The sequence below is a fragment of the Pinus tabuliformis genome, chromosome 1_1, assembly GCF_031772625.1.
Source record: "Pinus tabuliformis cultivar Carrire ecotype Pingquan chromosome 1_1, CPIR1, whole genome shotgun sequence".
NCBI classification, from domain to species: Eukaryota; Viridiplantae; Streptophyta; class Pinopsida; order Pinales; family Pinaceae; genus Pinus; species Pinus tabuliformis.
In genome coordinates, this window is record NC_142297.1 from 84,548,331 (window position 1) to 84,571,946 (window position 23,616).

Below are 23,616 nucleotides of genomic sequence, written 5' to 3' on the forward strand. Positions count from 1 at the left end.
GATTGCTATAATGAAATATATTTCACTGCATTAAATCACAAGTATTAACACATTGTTTCAAATCCTTCGATTTATCATATGATACAACCACTATGATTTCTATCTCTATTAGAAATTAAATACCATACTATAAAACTAAAATATATACTTCAAACGATGAAATATTCTGTCATGAACCCTAACTCACTTCAAACAAAGAAATATTCCATCATGCAACCTAACTTTAACGGAGGGAGAAAAACACTTTACTACAACATTGCCAATACATTTCACTTATATTGTTGGTCATATCACAATAATAACAAATTAATAAAAAATATCATTGTTAGTAGATAAGTGACTCAATGTCTCAAACTAATAGTAATCACTTGAGATTGCTTCCAACCATTATAGAAATGAATCACAATATGACTATATACGAAATTGTTTTGTTGTCTATTTTTTAAATAAGAGTTATTGTGAATATAAAAATATATTTGGTGCCTATGTATGTATATAGAATTGTCTCACTACATAGGAAGATGAAACGGGAGTGAACAATGATATAATAAATACAAGAACCATTTACCTAAATGCTACCAAAATCGAAACAATGCAATAGCATGATTTTAGCTCATGAAACCCAAAAGCAATTATTAAACACATTGAACTAAAACCATACACCTTAATATAATCACAATACATGGTGAGTCACCCTAAAAACCCAATCTCAGGAAACAAATTTGGTATGGTAATAATTAGTATTTATTAATCAACAATTTATGGAGGTTTTGGTATTTTGGCTCTCTCTTGGATTTTAAAAATTTGCTTACAAGATTAAAACCAATCCCTTATTCATCTTGTTGGGCAAGCCATTCTAGTTTTCTACAAAGAGGATAACATTGAGATCTATTGGGATAGCTAGAAATCCATTGGCATGTCAAAAGTCCTTGTGGAAAATGGTTAGATAACTAATTCAAGGTGTGCCCATCACACCAATAATTGCAACCTCCTACTTCATTCACATTTGCATATTTAAACTAGTATTTTGTAGCCCCTTCCTCTATAGTCATTTCACTAACTCTTCTTCCATAGAATATTCAAGATATTTCATAACAACAAATTTCGCTAAATTTTCACTAACTTCCACAACAACAACTTTTGTGGCCTCTTCTTTTGCTAATTATTTTTCTTAATCTAAGTCATGATCAATTACTATCTATTTTCGATCCATTTTAGATTGCACATTCCCATCAGGAGGCTTTTGGTTTTCAAAAAGTATATCATTAATAAGATCAAAACACATGACCTCCATTTACTTTTCCATGTCCATCATTCCATTATGAAGAAGATAGTTTGTTGTTTTATTGTCTACTACTATTTTTCTATTATAGCATTTATTCTATCTCTTCATTTATTTGATTTGAATGAGTATATGTGTTACCTAGGGAATTTTTGGGTGTGAAATTTTCCCAATTAGCTATCTTTTGGCTATTAAAAACAATCATCCATTTTGTTAAAAAATTGCCTATTTTTTACAAAGATATGAATAATTTGACAATATTCACCAAAATTTTCCCAATTCTAATAGTAAATGGTATGTTTTTCAATGTGTGTGATTTTTCAAACCAAAATAGTTGCCTAGAATACGATACAAAAGTCTAATATTTAATTTCATAAAAGATACTATGTTACCTTCCTTCATAATGTGACAATTTTTCCTTGCTATAGAAAGTAGCATTCCTACTGCATAGGTGTATGGGCCACCAAATATCACTTTATAAGTGTCTAAAAATGGTATTGCACAATATAATTCATCAAAATAGTTAGCATTAGCATAAAAATTTATTTTATATCTCTAAGTGATTCTGATAAAAGATTTTTGTTACAACCATGCTAGTAAGATTAGGTGCATCAGATCATAAGTTTCTGATCTAATCTCATCAACTAATGTTTCAAAAATCAAATTACATTAAGAACCATTTTCAAACTGATAAAACCTTTTGATCCTTTAGTTAAACTTTGATTGAGAATATTTCATGGTTATCTCCACTCTCTTTTGGCTACTACAATGTGGTGAAAACTATGGCTTCATCTAGATAAAAGTTGATTTCTACACTTCTTCTTTTATCTTGGTAGCTTCTCTTGCTTTCTCTTGGAATTTAGCCACTTTGGATTGAATTTCAAATGAGTTTCCTGACACTTCTTTTATATGTTCCCATCCAAATGAGAATGTTTGCAATGCCTATTAGATTCTTTAATTTTTCCAATTGTGGCTACCAATTCTCAAATTCATTGGATGAGCACCTGTAATTATCCCTCCAAGTTAACATATTGTTGTTTTTCTAATTTTTCATTATCATACTTCATGAGAGATCATCATTAACCTACAACTACCCTAATATTAAGCCGTATTAATAACCTCCATTAATCTCATAAAAATATGTTACATAAAACTACTCCAATTTTTGTTTTCTCTATTGGCAATGGCAAAATAATTTTGTGCGGAATTAAAAACAATTTCTACAACTTCCTCAAAATTATGGAACTGTTATCATAACCAATACGACTTCAAGTACTAAATTCACGATCAATAATTACGTCAACAGACATGGTATATAATGGAATTGGGGTTTAGGAATTTCAATTCTTTATAAATTAAAAATTATTTGGATGGTTTGAATTTCTTATACTCGAAATATTATTTGTCTAAGTCACAATTGAACAAATTAAATTAAAGCCTTGGGAAATGGAAGATCATTGTTTTCAATTTCAAACCCAAAATATGAAATTAAAAATATTTTTCCACTTGTTACAAGACCTCTTCCATTTCCTTTTGCATGTGTTTCTCTTCTTCTAGCTATTTCAATTTGGATTTCAATCCACACTTTCAATTCCGACTTCAATTTTGCAGTTGTTGTCATCCCCACGACGCAATTTTGGTTTTATACAATGTGATTAGTTGGAGTAAGGATGATATGCAATGAAAACGTGAGAAAATCCATTGAATAGGTGTTGTGCTATTGAATATTTATTTGCAAGATGAAATGGTTGAATTTACATTAGTTTTCAAATGATAAAGCATGAGGTATTTGTAGACACTTATGAGCTCTTTTTTGCATGAAAAAGTGACATGCAAACCAAGACAAAATCAATAATCTGCACATTGCAAAGCCAAGAGTGAATTGTTAACTAGAAAATGTATCTCCAAATTGTATAGCAAATTGTTGGACAAACAAAGAATGTGAAATAACTTTAACAAATTTGATTTGATTTTTGTGGAATGAAGTGGAATTGTGTTGCATAGAAGTTGGAGGGAGTTATTGGAGAAACATTTCAAGGAGTAGATATTCCTATTTTGACAATGTATATCTGTGACGCAAGGCCTAATATATTGTAAATTAAGAGATTGACCATTGTGAGGGTGAATTTCATCAGTGTTTTCATTTAATATAGGCTAGGAAATTGTAACTTTATAAAATCAAGGAGATAAAGGGAGATACTTATTATATATTAATTTATGGTGTTTGTGGCCAAATTAGTTCAGCCTGATTTACAAACCAGTTAGAAGAATGCAAGCAGAGATTCATCAGTGGTAAAAATATCATGGCCCTTTGGGCTATTTTATTGTGAATAGATTTTGTATTCAATTGTATCAGCGAATATTTAGAAGTATTTAATAGATATATTAATTTCAAGTCTCATATTTGTTCTTGATCACCACTGAATATTCTTTCCATAGAAAGAGTGTCATTCGGTTTATACCTTACTTTGTCATTATCATCTCCTCAAGTTAATTGACTTCATAACAAATTTATTCATTGAAGCTACATAACTATGGTAAACGTGGATACATGTTTGGATTACTAGTTACCAAAGTCCACACAATGGGTTTGCATTAACACAGGTTTAGAACCCTATTTCTCACAGACTTATAGAATTCATATTTGCTTCTATATGTGACTTTTATGTTTATAATGATGAATAATCTCAGATTGATGGATGCCTTCACAAAAATATAACAATACTTTAGATGTCAGAGAGAGAGATTGTTTGCAAAGAGATTATCCTTCTTAAATCATTCTTATACAAAAATTATCCACAAAAAATCACTCTACTATCCTAAAAGATATTCGGCCTTTCCAAGAGGTAGACTCCAACTATGTCTTTGATCTTCCTTGCTTTGATACCATGTTGAAGTTCAAGAGCAATATAGAATTTATAATCATGATAATTACTTATGATAGTATATTTATGTTTTCCATTATGCTTTTACTTCATTCATTAGGCCATCGAAAATTATACAAATGCAATGCACAAAAAGATAAGAAACACTAGAAATTAGGTCAATGGACAAGGTGAAAACCACAAGGGGGAAACCCAACAATCCTTTCTTTATAGGATCTTAGTCAACAAGATAAATCCAAGTAATAAAAGCATGGACCAACAAGTCTTCCAAGTGTTATGTCAACCCTCCATAACCAACAATAGTCTCCTAGAAGTTTGTCACAATTTTATCCTAAAGCTTCCACTAAGATTTTCCCATAAGACTACTCATAAGACAGATAATCTTACTTAAGAGCCCACATCACCAAAAAGGTATATTATAGTAATGTGTGCACACATGCCAATATATACTTGTTTCTTCATTTGAATAGGTGTCTCTTAAAGGTTAGTTGACCTAACTTTCGTATCACAGACTTGGCCAACTTGTGGACACAAATACACTTCAAAAAAATCATTTTTTCTTTTCTTTTTAATGTCCAAATGGGACATGCCAAATACAATTTTATTTTGACCTTTTACACAACATTATGGATATTGAACCCAATTAAAAAATTCAACATATCTCTCAATCTCTCATTCACAAGATCCCCCTCCAAAGTTATCTCTCTTCCTCCCCATGTCAACCACAAATCTCTACCTCCCTCTCCCTTCGCGACCCTCTTCCATTATTTCTTTCACTTTTTGACTCTCACACACTCCTTTCCCTCACCAAATCATTATTCCGCACTTCTATCTCTTTCTCTCCCCCTTAGCCCCTTTATCCCTCCATCTCTCACCCTCCTCAACCCCCCAAACACACATCAACCATTTCCCATTTAGACATTCTTCCCTAAAACCCACTCTCTCTTTGTCTCTCCTTCTTTCTCTCTTTATCTCCTTTGGCCCCTCTATCCCTACCTCTCTAACTCTCTCCACCCCCAAACCCACTTCAACCATTTCCCATGTATTAAAGTTGGTAGTTGCATGAATGTGTGCATGTTGTTGGTGCTTGAAGTGTGCACATATTGCTCACACCAAGAACACACATGGACAATTAATGCACACACATTTTTTTGAATTTAATTTTTTCTTGGAAAGAATCCTACATGCACGATGACTTGGTTGCTTTTGATATATGTTCTCTCTCTCTCTCTCTCTCTCTCTCTCTCTCTCTCTCTCTCTCTCTCTCTATATATATATATATATATATATATATATATCCCCTATAACTTTTAGGTGCCTTAATCATTTGGAAAAAAGAATATATATAACCCATTACAGGCATTAAGATCTATAATCTAAAAAGAGAAAGAATATTTGATAATGGTAAGACCCTTTTATGTGATACTAACAAAGGCCCTATATTCTCAAAGATATAATAGATCTCATAATTTAAAAATATATATATATATATGAAATTAAGAACATAAATTTTAGAAAATAATAGTGCACAAGAACACTTTGTTATGAACAACTCCAAAAGTTTTCTAGCAAGATTCCATCATTTAGATACTCATAGGATGCACTAATGGAAACATATGCATTATATTTTGCATGAAGAATAACATACCAATGTTAGGAAAACTCAAAATTCACATTGTCAAAGTCACGAAAGCCACCTCACTTTCCTATATTTATTTTTTTTATACCAATTTTCAAATCCATTGGATAAGCACTTGTAATTGTTCCTCCAAGTTATCATTTTGTTGTTTTTCTAGTTTTGCATTGCCCCGTGTTATGAGAGACCATCATTAACTTATACCCATCCTATTAATAAATATTAATATTGATATTATTAAAAATATTGATATAAATATCATGATAAATGGAAAAAAATTATTGTTGTTTTTCTAATTTTGCATTGCCCCACATTATAAGAGATCATCATTAATTTATACCCACCTTATTAATAAATATTAATATTTATATTATTAAAAATCTTTATAAATATTAGAGTATATTGAATTTTTTTCCCAAAAATCACAATAGCATTTTTATTATTAATAAACCTTAATTATTATTATTAAACCTTATTAATAAGGTTACTGCATAAATTTCCTGTAAATATGTTACATATAAGTACACCCATTTTTGTTCTTTCTACTGGCAATGGCAAAACATTATGCAGAACTAAAGACACTTTGTACAACGTCCTGAAAATTCTAGAAATGTTCTCATAACCAATACGGCTTACCAAGTACTAGATTCATGATCAGTGATAATATTACAAAGTCCATGGATCGATATTATATTATAGCATTTCTAGACTTTTAATGCGACTTTGCAAGTAGACTTAAGACAACAGTCATTGGTCTGGACATTACTAAATTCATAAGTCAATAGTATATAGTACCTCTAGCAGATGTCGATAGCCAAGCCACCTGACATTAGGACGAATCACCACCACCATGGCCCACTCGCTTGACTCTAGGATTACCAACCATTCTATTGTAGAGGCACTTGCTTCGAATGTATTACAGAGGTGCTTTGGACCCCCGCATATATATTTAGCACATGCAGGGGTTAAATTTGACGGGTGACTTTACCCGTTAAAGAATTTTTTTATGACGTTTTTATTTTTAAACTGCCCATCATATGACTTTTGAAATTTATTTGTACAAGTTTCATCTAATTTCAAATTGTACTCATAATTGTTCAAATTTTTCATTTTTTGTCGATTCAAGAACCAGTCTCGATGTTATCGTATCTGAGCCATAACTGTCCCCATTGTTATGATGTTGTAAGTTTGTAACACATTCTATCATAACTGACTGTGATTGCAATCCCTGGCTAGCAAGAAAGTCCAAAACGGTCATTAAGGAAAAGGGTCCGTTTTGGTCTCGACTCTCCAGGCTTTGGGTTTTTTTAAGGGTGCAATGTTATTATTAAAGTTGTGAAACAATAAATTATGAAGCAAGCTATCCTTAACATATTTGTATACTATCCCTAACGTATTTGTATAATGTGTAATGTCTTTAGTTGGGTTGCTGCAAAGGGGCAAAGGGCGAGCTTCTCTAGCAATGATCCGGGTGTGTCCATCTGTCTCGTTAGTTATACAAATCACTCACCCACTTGCCACGTATACGCAAGGCCTTCCTTGCCTTCTCCATATCTCTGGGAATGGGACACACCGCCTGGCCTGGAAACTTGGGGATTAAAGAAGGAAGAGGAGGAGGAGGATCAGATGCAGCAAAGAATGGGACTCTGAGAATTGGGATGTGGAAGGAAGGAAGGCAGGCGGAGGCGGACCCATATGAGAGAATGCTAGTTTACAATATGATCTAGCCCAACGTTAAGGTTGGTATAAATTGGCAGAGTAAGTCAATCGGTCAGAGAGAAATGGATAGAGGAGGTTCATCCATGGACCTGCCAATTATGCACGATAACGATCGGTATGAGCTCGTCAAGGATATTGGTTCAGGTAACTTTGGTGTGGCCAGGTTGATGCGCGACAAACAGACCAAAGAACTTGTTGCTGTCAAATACATCGAGAGGGGGGAGAAGGTATAATTAACATCTCCACTAAACCTTAAACTTTTCTTTAATGCCGACTCAATTTTTTTTTGTCCATGAATGCGCTGAGAATTGGACCTGGGCTAGTTAAGATTGCAAAGTTGTGAGACCCAGTCCAAGAAGATGAGAAAGTTGACTAAATGGGCACTTTAAATGAGCATGACAACATATTAACAGTACTTTATACTTCGCTACACTACAGATTCCTCACTGCACAAGCATTAGTATTATTACTGTCGACAAATACAGGTAATGTCATGTTGTGGCGGAACTAGTAGTAAGTGTGGAATACCTACCTGCGTTATGCATTCATTCAAAATCTCGCATGCCTCGTTACCCTTCCTCTCGACCTTTTTCTTAACATTCGATCCGTTATTTTAACATTGCTTCTTCGAGTGTAAATTTTGCATCCATTTTTATAAATATCGCATTATTCCCCATTTCCCAGCGGGCCTTAACTGTTCTTTCTTTTCAATTTGACTCAAATCGTTTTATCTTGCTTGCAGATTGACGAAAATGTGCGCAGAGAGAAATCATCAACCATTGTTCTCTTATTTAACGGTACGAGCGCAGAGAGAAATTATTTAACGGTACGAGCGATTGGCTTACTCACCTATCAGATTCAATCTATGACGCAGTTTACCAATTTCAAGAAATCTGACAGTGTTTAATAATTTCAAGAAATTTGAGCGTTGAAGTATCGTTCTGTTTGGATCCACCTTATAGTATCCTGATCTAGCTGTACAAGAGCGTGCTTAGCGGATTGAGAAACAAACGGACATAAGGGAAAGTTATAAAGTAAATTTATAAAAGAAATTTATAAAAAAAAAAAAATTTAAACTTTTAATTTTTACACCTGCCCGTCAATATGACGTTTTTGGAAATTAATGGCAAGTTGCCCAGGACGTGTAAATTCAAAACTCAAACGTATTTTACGGGTAAAAAAGAGAAATACGGGCATACGGGTGTCAAATTTAAACCCTGAGCACATGTGTTGATGAATGATGACCACATGTAGATGAGAAGTGACGTGCCAAGTGGGACCTTCTCTGGCTTTTCATGGATAGACGACGAAGATGGACAATGGCTTCCATTATCGTCCTCAAGACCAGTGAGGAAAATGGAAACAACTGGCGATGTAAATGATATCAGGTTTTTAACTCTGGATGAATTTAGACTCTTTCAGCGTGTTCCAGAGAACAGGTGTTCGTATTACGGCGATAATTGACTGCACGTGCTGGATACTTGACTGGTAATACGCTAGTATTACGGGGATAATTGACTATGAACATGATGGATACATAGGTATTATGGGGTTATTTGACTGTGAACGTGCTGGATTCGGGTACAGAGGCATTAACAGAGCAAAAAGCTAGGTTTTTTCCAAAATCTCCTTTGATATGAAACAATTGAACGGTATAAGAATGCAAGAACCCACTCCACTTTACATTGAATGGAATCATGTATTATTTCCCTTGGGTATCTTCGTAGGAACCCTATATCATCCCTCTATGTACCCTACATTCCACCTCTTTAAAAAAGTGTTTTCCTCAAATCTTGTCATGAAAAAGTACAATCACCATGTACTAAAGTCTCATGTTTGAGTGTGGATCATGATGTTGACGTGGGAGAAATAAACATGGGAAATTTTTAAGGATAGAATTTTTTTTCAAAGTTTAGAAACCTTGGTGAATCTCACTAGTCCAAAATGTGCAAATTGTAAAATGTTTGGAAGTTTTTATGTAAAAATATTCAAATTTCTAATGATTTTATATAGAAATTATAAAATTTGGTGGTTTCTAAGTTAAAATAATTTTAGACTATAAAATTTGGATAAATATTTTCTAGAAAAAATGGAGATTGGAAAATCATTTTTTGGAAAAAGCATGGAAAATTAGCCCACCTACAAATATTAGCCCCTATTCCCTAGAAAGAAGGAAGGTCCCATATACATGTGCTAGTCATCGTGTTGAACTAGACTAATAAGCTCCATTTTAATCTTGGATTCCATGTCCGAGTGTTGATGTTTACTCCCCTTTCAAGAAACCCAAATTAAATAGTTGATTGAAAATAATGATCTAAATGTCTACCCATGCCATGTGGATATAAATATATAGACCCATCCATAGTTAAGAAATCATCCACATAACACACTACAAATGGGGAATAAGCAACCTACAAACTTGTAACCTTGACTAATCTAGGGGATCAAAAATATGCTCAAAAATCAAAAGTGCTCAAAATCACTCAAAACTAGTGCCAAGTCATATATCTTATCATTTTTATTTCACTGACACTTGAATCGCTTCAATTTGACACCATATGTGAAAGTTATCGCATTCTGAAGTTTTTGGCAAACAATAAAAAATTCAACTTGCAGGGTTGACTAGGTGGTTGACTAGGCAGGATGTACAATGATGTGGCACTGACATCATCAAACTAACTGGGCAGGTATGGTGGTCAAATGGGCTAATCCCATGCTGACACATGGTAGGTCGTATAGGTTGAATTAAAATATTTTCATTGGTTGTAGAGATTTTGGTTTCGCCAATTAGGAGGTGCCACATGGCTGAATGGGAGGGCGCCACATGGACCTCGGGGCTTGTGAAAAATTTGGTTGAGGGCCTGACTAACCCTAGTGGTGTTCAACACCATGACCTCACCATATCTTAACAAGCACCTTACCGTTATGTCAACTGTGTTGCTTGTTTAAACATAACATGTCATTTATATTTATTTCAGTATGGTTCCATGGTTTGGAGGGCTCGCACCACTGACCCTGGCCCCCGGTTATATGGTATATCATATGACTGTGGTGGAAGTGAAGTGGAGTGGGGTGCGCATGTGGCCGTAACCCCGAGCCATATGGAACGACCCGTGACCGAGCACCAAAGAGGAGGGGGCAGGTGATTAGCCCAACCCATAGTACCAACTATCAACCATAACCAACAATGAAACTACAGGTCGGGGGATACAAAGTAGGGATAACACATGACGCCCAACCAACGTTCCTATGACATGCAATATGTTTAGGAGTGTTGAATTCAGTGGGTACATGGCCTTTGGCCCACTCCCCTAGCCACATTGAACCCATTTGACCGATCATGGCGGTTAAGAATCGACGCACATGCCTTATCGACATACTTAACTATTCGAAAAATTTCACAATTTGTGATGGAATTTTCACCACTCTCATTCCAATTTGTCACCGAAAGGTTCTACCGAAGGAGGAATTCGTTGTCTATTTTTCCAGTTTCATTTTTCAAGACTGATAGAAGCAAAATGGAGGCCTAACTTGGCCATGTTTCAGCCTTTTTTAGCCCAAGAACAACCTACACAGGGCCTTTTAGGTGTTTTCGACATAATGGCAGCATTGTTTTTGTGACTTGAGCATTTAATGTTGATGTAATTTACATTTTGATCGTATAATATAAAATACCAACATTGGAAGTTGGACCTGAAGACGTAGCCTGGGAGGGGTGAAATCCGTCATCAAATTGTTGTTTTTTGATGCTGCATGTTGTCTATTTTTTTCTCTAGTTATATCTGCAAAAAATGACCAAAATTAATAAGTTTATGTTCCTTTACAAATTTTATCCCTTGCCCACAAGCCATAAAATAGCTTGCAATTATTTTCAAGAAACCTTCAATTTCTAATTTCAAATAAGTTTGGTATGAGAGCATGGTTGTTTTTAAGGTTTGATTATTTTTCAAGTGTTTTTAAATGATTAAAAGGTCTATGTTGAGAAGAGGAGAGGGAGTGCTTGAAGAACCAAACCCTCAAAATGGTTCAAAGAGGTCACAATCTCCAAAAACTCCATAAGTCATGGCACATGAAGAGGGACATGAGCTAATGTTTGAGGATGAGATACCTTTTAGAAAAGATTTCTATGATATTTCAGTGATGGTGAAAGTGTTGTATAATGAAAGGACAACACGGTTGCAAGGAGAGAGTTCAAATCAACAAAAATTTAATGGTGTTGATGGGAGAAGGCCTCTACATCTACCACCTCCTCCTTTACATCCACCTTCACCTCCATATTCATCTCCTTCTCCACCTCCTTCAACAGCTAGATATACTCCTCCTAGATCTCCAAAAGGACATGTTAAGTCTCCCTTGCTTAAGCTTGATGTCAAGTTTGAATTTCCTATGTACAATGGAGAAGTAAATGTTGAAAAGTTGGATAATTGGGTTTGTCAAATTGAAGTCTATTGTAGGATTCAAAAGATTGAGGATGATGTTACCAAGATCCATCTTTCTTCTCTTTGTTTGGAAGGTGCAACCCTCATTTGGTGGGACACAAAAACTCAAGAAGATTTGAAGAAAAGTGGTAAAATTATATCTTCTTGAAATCATTTTATAGTTGCATTAAGAAGGAAATTTTATCCATTAGATTGTATGCAAAAAAAATTATGGATTGGAAAAGTTTTAGATGAGCTAAAGGTGAGAGTGTCCAAAGTTACACACAAGAATTTAGAATAAGAGCGTTAATCTTGTTTATTGATTTATCTTCACAAGACACTCTCCTTAAATACATAGGTGTATTGCATAGTTATTTGAGACATACTATAATTATGTTTAGTCACACCAATGTAATGAATAATGTGTTTAAGAAACTCATTTAGAATCAAGAGGAAAGAATGTTACTCAAGAGATGAGAAGGAAACGATCCAAATCTGGAGACAAGGGAAATGTGAAGTTTAAAGGAAAAGACAAAAAGAGTGCCACAATCAAGAAAGAGGGAGAGAAACTTACTTGTAAACATTGTTAAAAAGAAGGCCATGATGAAGACCATTGTTGGAAATTACATCCAGAAATGAGACCAAAAAAGTTCAATAACACGGGGAAGCAAAATACTGCTACGACAACTCAACAAGATCTAAGATCTGATTCAGATGATGAAACCAAAATCATAGTTATGGGAATTAAAGGTAAAGATTTTAATGAAGTACTAGTTTTTGTAGTAAGCCTATTGAGTCTCAAAATGACAAAGAAAGAATTAAGCTTTTCCATAGCATGGTCATTACAAAACATACAAAATTTGATACCTTGTTTAATAGTGGATCTAAAATCAACCTTATTTCTGAAGAAATTGTCAAGAAACTAAATCTAGAAACTACACCTCCTACTAAACTTACCCTTTGGGTTGGCTATGTGATGCTACCAAATTTCAAGTGACAAGAAATTGTAAAATCAAATTCCCCATCACTGCAAACTTTATAGATGACGTATAGCTTGATGTTGTACCTCTTAACATATGTGGAATTGTTTTAGGGAGTCCTTGTATGAAGGAAAAACCATATTCTATTGTCATTAGAAAAAATTTCATCTTTTTAAAGATGGAGTTGAGTATATTGTTAGAGCACATCACATGAAGATGAACTCATCTCTTGCAAGTGTTGGTCAGATGAAAAGGCTTGTAAATGCTAGTAAGAATTTGTGTTGTTGATGATTAAAGCTAAAGATACTGTTGAATATGAATCTTTCACAGCATGTGATTCAAACCTCGAGCATGATTTGGTTGAAGTTGTTAATATTTATGAAAACATGTTCCAATAACCTAAAGGGTTTCCTCCTAAAAGAGGAATCCAACATGAGATTCATTTACAGCGGGATGCACCACTTCCAAACATTAGCATGTATAGAATGTCAATTTTTGAGAATGAAAAAATCAAGAAGAAAATTCAAGAGATGCTTGACAAAGCGGCCATCAGACCAAGAACATATCCTTGTGGGTCGCATATTTTCTTGGTTCCAAAGAAAAATGACATGTGGCATATGTGTGTGGATTTTAGAGCTTTGAAAAAAATCATGGTAAAAGAGCTCTATCCTCTTCCTCGCATTGATGATTTGCTAGATTAGATAAAAGATGTTGTTTACTTCACTAAGTTAGATTTGAGAAGTCGTTATCATTAGATAAGGATTTTTGAAGATGATATTTGGAAATCTTCTTTCAAGACAAAATAAGGTTTGTTTGAATCGGTAGTCATGTTGTTTTGGCTTTGCAATGCACCTACAACATTCATGAGAGTTATGAATGATGTGTTGATACCATTCCTTGATGTTTTTGTCTTAATCTACTTAGGTGACGTTATGATTTTCAGTAAGACTCGTGAAGATCATTTCAAGCATGTGTAACAAGTTTTAGATTTGTTGAAAAGAGAGAAGTTGTATTTGAAGATGTCTAAGAGAGAATTTGGTTTATTTGTATCATTTGTAGGAGGGGGTGAATTGAAGATTTATGTCTCAAAAGTTGAAGTCATTGTGAATTGGCCTAAACCCAATAATGTAACAAAAGTTAGGAGATTTTTTGGAGCAACCCAATATTGGATAAAATTTATCACTAACTTCTAAATCATTGGGGCACCATTACATGCTTTGACAAGTGTTAAAAATGTCTTTTAGTGGGGAGGAAAGTAGCAGAAAGATTTTGACACATTGAAAGAGAAAATTAGTACAACACCAGTTTTAGCACTTCCAGATCTAAATTAGCCATTTGAGATTCAAACTAATGCAAGAGATTAAGCCATGGGAGCATTTTTGATGCAGCATGGTAAGCCTATTTGTTATCATTCTGAAACCTTTACCAATGCAGTATTTAACTATCCAACTTATGATAAAGAGTTTTATATTTTGGTACAAAGCATAAAGAAATCAAAACATTATTTGATGGGTAAAGAAATGATTATTCATACTGACCATCAACCTTTGCAATATTTACAATAACAAACCAAGCTACAACAAGCTAGATATTTCAAGTGGATGGGATTCCTAGAACAATTTCATTTGGTAATGAAGTACAATAAAGGTATATACAACAAAGTTGTTGATACATTATAAAGGTTTGTTGCCAATGCATCTGTCATTCTTAAGCATAACTCAATTATGCATGAAAGTTATATTGAATAGTATGCTTAAACAACGATTTTAAAGATGTTTATGCAACTTTGATTCAAAGCAATCATGTTGAAGAGTTGGATTATCATTTTCATTACAAGTTGGTATATCACCTTGGAAAGTTATGTGTTCCACAACATGAAAGAGTTAATGTCATAAGGGAAGCCCATACTTCTCTTATTGTTGGCCACTTTGGTGTACGAAAACTAGTTGCACAAATTCATAGGTATTGTTAATGGCCTTGCATGAATGAAACTGTTTCAAGATATGTAAAGGGATGTTCCATGTGTGCTATTAGTAAGCTTAGAAATAGGATATTGGGTTCATACACTCCACTTCCTATTCCTTCTCGTCCTTGGGAAAGTATTTCTATGGATTTTGTAGGGGGACTACCAATGTCTAAGAAAGGTCGTGATTAACTATATATGTTGTTGTGGATCATTTCACGAAAATGTGTGTGTTGATGCCATATAAAAAACATGTTATAGCTCAATAGACCACAAATATGTTCTTCCGAAATGTATGGTTTCAATTTAGGTTACCCACTTCTATTATTTCTGATCAGGATTCTCGATTTGTTAGCAAATTTTGGTCAAGTTTATGGGAACTCATGAACACAAAGTTGAAGAAGAACACAACATTTCATCCACAAAACGACAGCGAGAAAGAAGTGGTAAATAGAAGAATAGTGCATCTCCTTCATGGATATTGTGGTAAGCATCCTAAATTTTGGGATTCAAGCATTTTCATTACATCTCGCATGCCTATAATTGTGATATGCATTCATCTATGCAAGTATCTCCATTTGAAGCTTGTTTGGATTATTTGCCAAAGTCTCCATTAGATTTATTTTTTTGTGAAGATATTTCAGTTCATGGATATAATGATGTGGAAAAAGCCAATCATTTTATTGAAAAAATTCAACTAGTGCATCAAAGAGTACAAGAGCAGCTTAAGAAAAGAAAAAGAAAAAAAGGTATAAAGAAAGACATGACAAGCATCAAGTTGATCATGATTTCCAAGTGGGAGGTAAAGTTTGCTTATATACCAACAAACAAAGACTTCAAGGTGAAGGTAAAAAGCTCAATCTAATCAGATATGGTCGTTTAAAAATCTTGGAGAAGATTGGTAACAATGCTTTCTAATTAGATTTTCCACCTTATATGAAAATCTATTCTGTTGTGAATGTGGGAAAATTGATATTGTATGATCCTCCAATGATTAATGATCATGAAGAGAATGTTAAGATTCCATCTATTGAATATTTTACTCCTGAATATTTAGATGAGTTGCAGGAAGACTCAATTCTTCACAAGAGGATAAGGACTTCACATAGAGGCAACGTGGAGTATCTTTGAGTTGGGCTCAAAGGTACCAATCCAAATAAAGTAAGGTGGGCTAAGATCGGGAAAGTGAGGGAGTTTTACCCTCATTTACTTCTTGAGTTAAAACAGAGTTTTGGTGATCCAAAAGTTTTGAGTGGGGAGGAATGCTCTAGGGGATAAAAATATGCTAAAAAATTAAAATGCTCAAAATAACTCAAAGCTGACATCGAGTCATAGTTCTCGTTGTTCTGATTCCAACGATGCTTGAATCGCCTCAATCCAACATTGTATGTGAAAGTTATCACATTTTGAATTTTTTGACAAACAACTAAAAAAACAACTTCTAGAGTTGATTGGGCAGGGCATACAATGGTGTAGCAATGATGTTAGCAATTTGACTGTCCAGTGCGATGGTCACACAGGCCAATCTTGTTTTGACACATGCCATATCATATAGTTTGAATTGACGCAGTTTCATTGGTTGAGATTTTGGTTTGGCCAATTAGGAGGTACCACGTTGCCCAATTGGAGGGCACGACATGGCCCTCGGAACTCGTGCAAAATTTTGTTAATAATCTTGACCTGCCTTGGTGGTGTTCGACCCCACAACCTAATTTTAACTAACCAAACACCTTACTTCTCTGCCAACTGTGTTGCTCATTTATAAATGGTGGGCCATTTATATTTATTTGGATATGGTTCTATGGTTTGGGGGGGGGGGGGTGTGCAATTAGCAGGCACTTCCAACCAGCCTCGGCCCCCAGTTATATGGTATATCATACGAATGTGGCAGAAGCAAAGTGGGGTGGGGTGGGCACATGGCCCTAGGCCCGATGCATATGGAATGACCCGCAACTGAGTGTCGAAGAGGAGGGGGAAGACAATTAGCCCAACCCATAGTCCCAACTGTCAACCATAACCAAAAGCAGAACCACCACCCAAGGGCTATGGAATAGGGCTAGCATGTGGCACCCAACCCACAATTCTATGACATGTAATATGACCAGGAGCATGAAAGAAAGTGGATGCATGACCTCTGTTTTGAACCCCTAGCCACGTTGAACCCATATGACCGATCATAGTGGCTAAGAATCGACACACAACCTTTATTGGTACATTTAAGTATTTGACAAATTGCATAATTTTTGGCAAAATTTTCATTGCTCTCACACTAATTTGTTGCATGGTAGTTTTGCCAAAGGGGGAATTCATTCCCTGTTTTTCCAGTTTGGTCATTTTCCATGACTCATAACAATGAAATGGAGGAGGCATAAATTTGCCATTTTTTAGCCTTTTTAAGCCCAAGAAGAGCCTACACAAGGGTTTTTGTGATTTGAGCATTGTATGTTGATGTAACTTACATTTTGAGCATATTATATATAGGGCCAACATTGGAAGATGGACTTGGAGACATTGCCCAAAAGGGGTGAACTTTGTCATCAAATCGTTGTTTTGTGATGATGCATGTTGTCTATTTCTTTCTCTGGATATTTCTGCAAAACTTGACTAAAATTAATATGCTTATATTCTTTTGAAAATTCGATCCATTGCCCACAAGACATAAAATACCTTGCAAAGTTTTTCAAGAAACCATCAATTTCTAATTTCAAATCATTGACTGACTATGAACATCCATCCATAATCATCAAATAGAATACGAAAGTAGTTTTCATCCCAAAAATTGACAACTATCCTAATACCAATCAACACAAGCATCCTTGAGATAATACTAGACATATTTTTCTTGAGTATACACTTCATTAGTGTAAAATTGTGTGGGCACAAGAAGACAAGTCTTCTAACATTTAGTTATAGTTGCTTGGACATCTTTGATTCCCTAAGACCAAATCTTGAATAAAGTTTCTTTAACCACATTTGCACATCCATGACCATGAGGATTAGAGAGTGAAACTTGCAATGGCTATAGTGTACTCAATGTTGGTAGAATGTACCACATATAGTATATCAAATCAAGTGACTGAATACCCTCTATCCAATGGTGGTAGTATGATGACAATGGGAAGATCCTATCAAAAGTTATGTGCTCTTTAGTCCACACACCTATTATGAAGAAAAAACACCAAAAATAATTGATTTTCAAAAAGTGATATCTTCCTCCCAAACTCTAATTGAGATTACTTTTATTTTTATTTCTCCTCCCTTTTTTGAAATTGGTGATTTTCCAAGAGAATTTAGATTTACAACACCCCATATATGAAAGGGTAAAGAATATAGAAGAACAAGATGAAAATTATTTTCACTTTATTAAATACCAACATAGGTCCATCTTAAGCACCAATCTAACATGAGCTGAGAGGGATCAAATTTGTTCATGCACAAACTTTATTAGAGTGAAAGAAAACAACGTGTATATTGTCATTGATTATATTGTATTAGTGAATGATATATATTTTTAAGTATACTTCAATATTAATTCATATTAAAATATTTTATTCATAACCTCATTGGATATATTATTATATACAACCTTAAAATACTCTCTTTGAACATTTTTTAACTATATAGTTATATATGAAGTTGATATTCATGTAAGTTAGTTAAAATAGATCTTCAAATAATTTATTAATCTGTTTTTGAAAAGTATAAGGTTTAAACATCTTCTTCTCATATTTTTTTTACTTCTAATTACTTTACATGAATTTATATTAGGTCATATGGACTACTACTTGAATATGCATGACATATTCTTTTTTCCTTTTTTCATTATAGTTGGCATTACTTTTCTATTTAGGGAATATTTTGTTTTTATTTTAAGAGGGACAAGCGTTAACTCCTATTTGAGCATAAACATACTTACACAATTTGAGCACAAACATACTTACACATAGCCTTCACATTGGGTTGTAAAATGAACCGATCAAAACACTTAAAATAAGTTAACACATTAAGATTCATCCCTTTATGGCAAAAATAACTCATATTCACTTCTAGTAATGTGTTAATTGAATTGATTACAATATTCCTCCACACTTTCTATGAGAAATTCTCCATCTTTATTTATAATTATCAACAAAATATTAAAAAATTTAATTAGAACAAATTTCCAATTACTTATTAAAACTTAAATAAGTCTCCATTACCTTTATTCACTACTAATTGAAAAATAAATAAAAAAATAAAAAATAAAAAATAAAAATAGAAATCCATATCTATGATAGAAAGAACAATATTCATAAAATAATCTCCAAGTTGATAGTATATGGTAAGATACATTACCAAATGTCTATGACAAATCTTGGTCAAAACCTTTAAGCTTTATTTTGATGGGACATGATAGTGAATTGAACGTTACAACATTTATATAGAAACGATGCATTGTAGTTTTAAATTAATTTTTGAAAATTTTGACTTTTTAATAATTTGAAAATTGAAAATTAATTATACTTAATTCAATTTAATGAATAAATAAATAAATAATATTTAAATTTTATTAAAAGTATTTTTAAAATAATTAATATTTGAAAATTGAAAAGTACTTGATGATGATGATGATGATGATGATGATGGTTGTTAACATCCACTGAGACCAAATAATGATCTATCGGACCTAAAAAAGACAAATTATATATTTTGATTTAAGATTTTATTCCGATGCTCAAAAAGCTTGGAGAGAAGCCTCCCGAGTTCACTATAATTTTGGCATTGTAAAAGGCTAGAAAGGTCAGTATTGTAACAAAGGTTGTGAAATTGAGATCTAATGTGGTTGTATGCAGGGCACTCTAAGAGGAAGTGGTTTTCATCCTCGATGCTCTTATTCTCACAAATATGGCAGATCCTTTCCATCCATGGCGTTTTAGGAACTACCCAGCGGCCAGTCTCACTATGGAGCACATTCAATTTAATGAAAAAATAAATAAATAATATTTAAATTTTACTAAAAATATTTTAAAATAAATAATTTAAAAATATTGTATTGATTAATTGTTTTAATTTATATTATTAATTTAAAATTTAAAATTATTAAAAACATAAATATATAAATTAATATTATATTTATTAATTAATTAATTTTAAATTAATTAATAATTATTAATAAAATATATTAATAAATTATTTTAAATGGTATTTTTTTATTTAAAAATAATTTTTATTAAGATTTTTACGTTTTAATAATAAATGGCTTAAAACAATATATTTGACTGTCCTCTTTTTATACACTTAAATTAGAAAATGTCAATTAACTGAAAAACTGAACATATGAGGATATAGAGAGATTAAACAGTAACCTTTGTTGACTCTTTGAAGTTTTACACTTAAATTAGAAAATGTCAATTAACTGAAAAACTGAACATATGAGGATATAGAGAGATTAAACAGTAATCTTTGTTGACTCTTTGAAGTTTTCGATGATGTATTGGAATCGTGAACATATAAATTCATTAAGTAAGGTTTTTGCTTTGAAAACTGTTGTTTTTTTAACTGGTAGGGTAGTTAGTTCAGGGGATAAGTATAATTATATATATTAATTATTATTATCATATAGTTAGTTTGATGTTAGCGGACGTTAACCATTATGATCATTATCATAAAAAAAATATAATTTAATTTATAGATGAAATAGTTTTTATTAAATTATCTATTTAGTTAATTTTAATTAAAATTTAATAAAGAAAATATAAATTTAACTTATTTTTAATTGTAAAATAAAAAATACAAAATTTTTCAAAATAACAAATCTATTTATACATTGAAAAATATATTTTAAATAATATAAAATCACACTCTTATTTGAGATTTTATAACTAAAAACACCATTTTACTTATAAATTAAATTAGATTGCTATTAAAACCATTTTATCTGTAAATTAGATTACGGCACTAGGCAAACAATGTTTTTAATTTCTTTCCCGTTGTGGAAATCGTTCAGCAAAGTGAATTTAAAAGTAGAATGTGTGGTCGGTAAATATGGTGTACAGCAATCAAAGCACTGATTGACCTCTATCGTTCTTGAGGACCTACACGTAGCAGCATATTATTCAAAGCTTCCCATGTGAAAAGCGCGGAGACTTGTTGCAAAACAATAGTTAATGGAAAAGGAGAGTCCACATAATTTTTTTTTTTTTTTTCAAAAGGTGGAAAAACCTATCAAACTCAGTTTGCCAAACCAATAGTGAGGACAGCCATCTCTGGCTGCTATCCGCAAATGTCAGTTGACCCATCACTGTTATCAAGGAAAACCACGCCACCTGAAATAACCCGCTGGTGGTCCGTAAGGGAGCAGGGTTTCACTCCTGCCAGATGCCTCTGGGTCTTGGGTTGTTAACCTGTTTCCTTACGTCCGAGAAAGACGAGCTCTTAGCCAAGCAGAAGCAGTTTTAGGGCATACTCCAAGCCCATCCACATAATTTATTTATTTATATAATTATAAGTAATATTGTAATTTTTATTTATTTAAAATATATTTTTAATTGTATAAATAAATTTAATATTTCTGAATTCAGGTTTTTTTTTACAGTAAAAAGCAATTTTTTTGGTAACATTATAAATGCGAAAATTTTTGCCACTTTTTAAAATTTAATATTTAAAAATCATATTAAAAAAAATTAATATTTAAATTTTTTTATTAAATATTTAAATTAATAAATTAGACCAATCAAACTTATAATTTTAACAAATAATTATTAAATTTGCAATTAAATAAGAAAAACAAACTTGCATTGAAGTACATATATATCATACAACACCCCAGCGCCATAAAGGACTTAATTAAATAAGCCTCCCAATTTAGCCTGTGTTGATGATGATGATGGTTAAAGTCCATTGAGACCAAAATTGGTCTATCGGACCTAAAGAAACAAATTATTTATTTTGATTCAAGGTTTTATTCCTATGCTCAAAAAGCTTGGAGACAAGCCTCCCGAGCTCACTATAATTTTGAAATTGTAAAAGGCTAGGAAGGTCAGTGTTGTAACAAAGATTATGAAACTGAGATCTAATGTGGTTATACGCGGGGCACTCTAAGAGGAAGTGATTTTCATCCTCAATGTTCCTATTCTCACATATATAGCAAATCCTTTCCATCCATGGTGTTTTAAGAACTGCCCAAGACCTATTTCACTATGGAGCTCATGAGAATTCGTTCTAATATTTGCTATATTAATTTTCTTTTTTGAGCTAGTTAAAATAGAGAGATACTTCTGATCTCCTAGGGTGGGGTTGATGACCTTCTTATAATAACTTACTTTTCTTTTAGCCGCTAAATCTTTCTCACACCACATTTTTTCTTTGAACTTAGAAGTAACAATATCTTTAATGTTATTAATGTTTTGCAATGCAACATTCTCGTTGATCTCCCAATAGTTTAACCAGGCCCTTGTGTCTTTATGCCACCCCCCATTAAGCCTTAGGTGGTTTTGGCTGGAATTTAAAGCTAGCTTAGGAAGTCTATGATCATTTATGTTATTGAGTTTGTGCTTGTACAACAAAAACCTAATCATAGCTAGGCTCTCAATAGGGGAAAGACCTGCTTCTATAAGGAGAATAGGATAGGGTGTATTACTTTTAATTTTCAGGTTATAAGTTATAAAACGCTTCTGGATTTGCTCAATCTTTCTCCTTGATTCTCTGGAGATGCTGCAACCCCAACCCTCACAGCCATATAAGATAACAAGAGTGACTAAAGTTTCAAAGAGGAACTTCTTTTTATCCCACATTACGAGGTTTGTTGTTTTACAATTATTTTCAAGAGCAAAATAAGCTTTCCACCCCCCATTAATCATTTTCTCAATGCTATGGTTCCAGTTGAGCTTGTGATGAATATCAATTCCTAGGTACTTGTAAGAATACACTTCTTCCAAGTTATTATTGTCATACATAAAATTAGCATAAGTGTCCTTCTTGGATTTGATAATCATAACTTTTGTTTTGTTAGTGTTAACAGTCATACCCATGGTAGAGCAGAAATCCTTAAGTGAAATTGCATACCGGACATTCTTTTTATCCTCCCAAAATTCATTAATGGGAGGATAAACTCCATTACTATTATTATTTAGAATTTGTTTTATTTTTATTTTAAAAAAATTATAATAAATTTTATATGATTTTAATATGAAAATTTTATCTCTGTTTGGGTAGTTTATTTTTCTTTTGCCCATACAGTAAGGTGATGGGTATATTGTTAAGTCACTTTAAGAAAAATTTGTATGAGTTTTTTTGTTGATTTTGAGGGCTTAGATATTCTCTATATCGAGATTTGAAATTTTGTGGGAAAATTTTCAAACATATTAACAACTAATGTGGCCCAAGCTAAAAAAATCTTTGAGTGATTTTGAGAACCTAAATGCTCCCTATATCAAAATTTCTCAAACTAGACATAATTTGACAAAAACAAAAATATACGATTTTTTATAATAAAATGTTTTGAAATAAAATTATTACAAATATCATATAAGTGTAATAATTTAAATTTTGAAAAATTGAAGAGATGGCTTTCTTGCATTAAAGTACACATTTTGATTTCTTGATTGGTTTCTCTTCCAGTTTTGAAGTTAGTTCGAGAAAACTTAAAGTTAGCATGGACTTTGTTATGAACAGATTGGGCTCCATGTTTCTGAAACTCCAACGAGACGAAGGATGAACGCAGTGCCGTTCTTCGTATTATTATTGACAATGGCT

General features: G+C 32.9%; 1 pseudogene across 1 annotated transcript; it reads left to right on the forward strand.

The window, feature by feature from the left end:
• The first annotated feature begins 7,424 nt into the window (after positions 1-7,424).
• Positions 7,425-8,317, forward strand: LOC149211743 (serine/threonine-protein kinase SRK2E pseudogene; annotated as a pseudogene). The gene is made up of 2 exons (XR_016250006.1): positions 7,425-7,749; positions 8,265-8,317. The product of XR_016250006.1 is annotated as a serine/threonine-protein kinase SRK2E pseudogene (transcript).
• Positions 8,318-23,616: the final 15,299 nt, after the last annotated feature.